General features: G+C 46.6%; 1 pseudogene; it reads right to left on the reverse strand.

Moving 5' to 3' along the window:
• Positions 1-4,611: 4,611 nt before the first annotated feature.
• On the reverse strand, positions 4,612-5,420 carry LOC127670614 (sperm motility kinase X-like; annotated as a pseudogene).
• Between the last annotated feature and the right edge of the window lie 374 nt (positions 5,421-5,794).

Consider the following 5,794-nt stretch of genomic DNA (forward strand, 5'->3'; position numbering starts at 1 on the left):
AGACTATGATATCCAGCAAACCTCTCAATCAACAGAGATGGAGAAAATAAGATATTCTGTGAGAAAAAACAATAAATAACATCTACAAATCCAGCCCAAAGAAGATACTAGAAGGAAAAATCCATTCTGAGCAGGTTAACAACACCAAAGAAAACACAGCAAATAAGAAGTTGCACAGGAAAAAAACCAAAGGAAGGTACTCACACAAACACACACACACACACACACACACACACACACACACACACACACACACACACCAGGTCTCCAGTACCTAAGAGGACACCTTGTATACAGCTCCACAAGTGAGCCCAGTTCTCTGCTAAGTTGAAGCAAGGCCCAGATCTGAGTGCCCCATCATCATGCTGGTCTTGAGATGGTCTCAAGACCCAGATTTACTGTACGCTTGTACTAGGGCAAACCTAGTATTTAGGCCACGAAAGGCCACTCTAGGACAGACCCAAAACCTAGGCTGCAAGTAAATACTACACACACTCAGATGCTTGGTATCTTAAACACTGAATGCATACTGGACCTAAGGGCAACTCAAGTTCCTTTGGTCAGCCAAAACTCATGGGGTAGAGGCCATATATTTATTGCACAAAGACTGGTCAAGTAGCCTCTAGCATCAAATAGTGACTGCTTTGTAATAAAAAAAATGTGAGTTGATTAGCCTGCGCTTCACATTAGCAACCTGCTTCAGAGAAAGAAAGGGCCAAGAAATCCTGACATTTATGTCAAGATAGGTAAAATGAGAGTGTAATATTCTGAGAAAAGGAAGCTACAAAAGGAGGAAAATATTGGATAGAGGGACCCACACCTGATGCTAAAATGATGTTGGCCTAAGAATGGGAATGAGCCAGTGTGTAGCAGGAAGAATTCAGAGATGTACTTCAAGCCATGAATGTGGTAGATTATCATCAATTACCCAGGTTCTGCTCACCAAGCCCAGTAGAATGGTGACTGGTGGCATTGGGCAGCTGAACTTTCTTTTGAAAAGAAAATAATCATCCTTCTTTTGCAGATACAGAGGTTTATTCAAGGTTGCCATGTGTGTGTGTGTATGGGGGGGCTCTTCTTGGTAACACTTCTGTTGCTGGAACAGCATGGTACCAAGCTCTCTGTCTGCATCCTGTGTCTTCACCCAGACACACAATACCTAAAATCAACAACCATATAGATTCCACACTCTGGGTCCTTTGAAAATTGATCAGTTCTGCACACATGTGTTGATGTCACTGCTGTGGGTAGTGCCAACCCAAAGAGCACCCAGTTATCTCTCTTTGCCCCCATGCATACAAGAATGGAGGTGATGGAAGGACGGAACTTGAGAAGTGCCTTGCCCTGGTCACTTGGCTCTTGCCAGAACAGAAAGGAACTGTTCCCAGTGAGGAAATTCCTCAAGATGTCTCAGATAGTGTTCCCTTAATACCGTGGTAAGGCTAAGGTGCCAGATGTTCCTGGAATCAGAACACATCTTTCTTTTCTTGTTCTTAGCCCACCCACTTGTGGGACTGGCTTTGCCCTACCTCTTTATCAATGAACAGGTGCCTCTTCTATCAAGAAGACCTGAATAAAAAAGGATTTGCTAAGAATTACAAAAAGTCCAATTGTGCATCCCTTGTAAATAACTACCCACTCCCAATGGCCTGAGCCAGGAAGATGCCATGTGCCCCTCTTCCACCCGGGTTGTCTGTGATGAAAAAGGCGTCAATTCCCAGGTCCCTGCAGGTGAGGCTGGCTGCAAACCTTGTTCTGTGTTGAGTGATGTCACTGGTGTTTTCTGCCGTTTCCAGAGCATCAGGCTTTGGAATGCTCACTGATTGGCTCCAGAAGCATCTGGCCTTTCCCTGCCTGCAATGGACATGAGAATGAAGCAGCAGCACACACAGCAGAAGCAGGAGCAGCAGCAGGAGCAGTAGCAGCAGCAGTATGGCAGAAGTAGCAAGGACATGATCATGCCAGGAGACAGCTCTAAGGGAAAACTGATCAATATACACCAAATAGTTTGTAATACAGAGTGGTGTCTGGGGACAGAGGGGTTGAGTTCCTCTTTAACACATTTGAAGTTCTCTTTATCTTTATACTTGGAGGGAATGGGGCAAGTCACCATGGGCCACCCAAAGGAAAACTTACACTATCCTGTCAGGGGGACTCATCTGTTTTACCATCAACATTGCCCCCCCACCCCCACCCCCACCCCACTGCAATGCTTTTTACCAGCACCTTCTCTGGAATCAAATGGCAAGTGCTTCAGATCTAACCTTGGAACTCCTCAAAAGATGGTGCATAGGTAAGCCTCACCTTGCACATGGCTGTGTACCCTGGGCCAAAGTGGGGAACAATGCCCATGCTCACTTCCCATGACTCCCAGAAAGGATGAGAATAGGGAGTTACTTTGTCAGAAGGGAGTGGAGACAAGAGAAAATTGATTTGGGGAAAGGTTACAGAAGGCAGAGTCCCTCAAACTATGAAATTACCTTGTTTGTAACGTGGGCTCTCTCCACTTCAAGGAAACAGCATTAGTATTGACTGTGCCTCTTTGTGTGTCTCTGTGTGTGTGTGTTGTGTGGGTGTGTTGTGTGTCCAACCAGATGTAAAGAATACTCATCAAATGGCTAAAATTTGAGTGCAACATACACAATCAGAGACTAGAGCTGGTAGTTTTGTGAGGGCTTCAGGATCTCTCTCAGTGTGACTATGCAGTAATCAGGATGCTCTGCTCTGCATCAGAGCTGTGGGTCTGAACCATCTCCACCCACTCTGTATTCAATTCTGGACTCCAATGGACACTCATGGCTTCGCAGTTCTGTTACCTCCTCTTACAATATCAGACATATCTGTTGGATACATGCAACAGGTCAGGTCTTCTGGGTTCCTTCATCTGCCTCCAGGACCACTCTCTCCTCAGCTCACAAGTACACCTGGAGACAGGCTGCTGAGCTGACATTCTCACTGTGCATGAAGGTTCTCTGAAGTCTGGTGTTTCTTCTCAGTATCCTTGGTAACCACTAGCACTCCATGGATGTTTCTTCCAGGGGCTTCTGAGTGCTGTGAAGATTAACTCACTGGGCCACAGCTATCCTGGGACTGCTGCCCAGTGTGGAACTCCCTACAGGGGACGGGAGGAAAATCATTCAGAACTTCTCAGAATCTTCCTTCAGACTTCAGGGGAAAATAACATTTTGCCTCTAATTTAAACCTGCACTATAGACAGATCTTCTCTCTGCCACACAGCCACCTGAAATTCCTGTCTGGCTCTGTCCTCCCTGCTCCTGTCTGCATCCTCTGCAGATTCCTCTCCACTCTCTGGTATCATCCTCCAGGGACCACAGGGCCTCTGATAGCCCGTGAAACAGACAGAAGAAATCTTAGAAATCTGCAGGACTTATGCTTGGCTGTGCTGGCCCTGTGATGGCATGGGACCTCAGGCTGATTCCGCCCAAGTGCTCCATTCATCCTTTCACACATTTCCAGAATCCTTGCCTAGCATTAGGCCACTATCCTCTGCTGTCTACATGTTTTGGAGGAAGGGTGTAGTCTTAGGAGGAGGAAGAACAGGATGGGATTTTTCTCTCTGGAATGATAGACCCAATGTCACCAACACCCTCAATGTGCATGCTGGTATATGTTAAGGGAAGGAGGAACTAGAGAGTCCATCCTTTCTAATCACACCCCACCTACTAGTTTCAGCCTGTGTCTCCGAAGCACTCTTCATTGGCTGCCATGACCTTGTTATTTTTCACTGGGAGGCAGCAACACAAGTTCCTTAAGGCTTTGGAAATCCTCTTCTTCAGGCCCCTCCAGGCCCACTTTCTCAGTGGGACTCTTGGCACACCCTGGGACCTCCTTCGGAGCTGCTCCTGATGGACTGTTTCCCTTGAGGATGAGCTGGTGGTGTCTTGTAAGGATTCGATGCCTATATTCTCTTCCTGGTTCTCCTCACTGGGGGAGGGGCTTCTGGTTCTGGATTCCCAGGAGGACATGCTGCTACTTGTGTCTGTAGCACTGGAGCTCTCTTGGGCCATATCTTGCGTGTTTTCAAAGGTTGAGGATTGTGTGGATATGAAAAGTGACCATGGGGTTCCTGATGATGAGATTAGCGTTGTTGTTGCCTTTCTTTTTCTTGATGATGATTTTGTGGAGTTGATGCTTCTCTCCTTCTCTCTGAATGTGCTCTTTCCAACATGAGGCATAAGCCCCTGGAGTGGGGAGGTGTTCTCCAGAATGCTACTCTCAAGGGAAGAAAGGCTGGGAGGTACACTATGCCTCCACCTACAGCCTTTCCTTCCACATCCGGGCAGCTCAGAGAGAGTGGGCAAAGTGAAGGTGGAAAGAGTACGGGCACTGGTTCCCTTCCTTACAGGCCAAGGAGTGTTGGGGGCTTTTGTAGGGTCCTGAGTACTGCCCTGCCCTCCATCGTGATAAAATTGGGGCTGCCTGGTATACTTCTTTTTTATAATCAAATAAGTCGCCATATCATGATTGTACTTCTGTTCCCTCAAAGCCTCCCTGAGCTCTTTAATGTTGTACCCCATAAGAAACATGTCAAAAGCGAGGTTGGATTCTGGTTCTCTAGGGATTTCCTCTGAAGATCTCAATGGGTCTTGATCATGGCACAGCCACGGGTGTACCAATATTTCTTTAATGGATGGCCTCATTATGGGGTCTATAGTCATTAATCTCTTTAATAGGTCTCGAAGCTCTGGAGACAGGTGATACGAGATCCAACAGCTCCGGGCTAGAATCAGATGCTTTATCTTGGAGTGCACTGTCTCTATGAAGGGAAGGTGGCCAATAACTAAATAGTATAATACTACACTGAGACTCCAGATGTCAGTTGGGAGGTCATCATATTGTTTGTGATCAAACACTTCAGGAGCACAATATTGTGGTGTGCCACAAAATCCTTTGAACTTTTCCCCAGAGGCCAGTCTTTTGCCTAAGCCAAAGTCAGTCAGTTTCACATGCCCCTCCCAATCCAATAGGATGTTCTCGGCCTTAATATCTCGGTGGACAATATTCTGACTGTGGATATAGTTGACGGCCAAAGAGAGTTCTGTAAATATCCTACGTGCCTCTTCCTCGTCCAGACGCCCACACTTGTTGATGTGTTTCAGCAGGGATCCCCGGGCTGCATATTCCATCACCAGGTACGTTTTGTGCCTTGTCTCGAATATCTGGAACAACTGTATTATGTGACTATGGTTCAGGGATTTCACAAGATCTATCTCAGAGATGACCAGGAAGTCTATATTTGTGTCCCTTTTCAATATCTTGATGGCTACCATGGTCTGGGTCATAAGGTGGAGAGCCACTTTGACTTCTGCAAACAACCCTTTATCTAGGGTGCCCAGGATATAGTAATGCTGTGCCAGGGGGTTCCCTTCATGACAACTGGCCTCGAGGTCCCCCGACATCGCACTTCCCTTCTCTTGGTCACCAGGAGCTACAGCAAGCAAAGATGGCAGGGAAAACAGATCAGAATTCCTTCTAAGATAGGTTACTACTAGAGATTCTGAGATTAAGAGACACAGATCCTACATAGACAGGTCTGGCTCTGCCTAAGGACACAGGGAAACCAGAACAAAGCAAAGACAAATACAGAGGATGGAAAGAAGGAAGAAGGCTCAGAGCCGAAAGAGAGCAAGGGCGATGGAAGACAACATTTTAGCCAGGAGAACAAGGATCCCCATTTCAAAGGAGCAGAACATTGACAAGCTTACCCAAGACGTCCATCATGAAGGGAAAGCACTGAGCTAAAGGCCACACTTCAACATCAAGATAGCTTTAC

Source organism: Apodemus sylvaticus, chromosome 20 (genome assembly GCF_947179515.1).
Source record: "Apodemus sylvaticus chromosome 20, mApoSyl1.1, whole genome shotgun sequence".
NCBI classification, from domain to species: Eukaryota; Metazoa; Chordata; class Mammalia; order Rodentia; family Muridae; genus Apodemus; species Apodemus sylvaticus.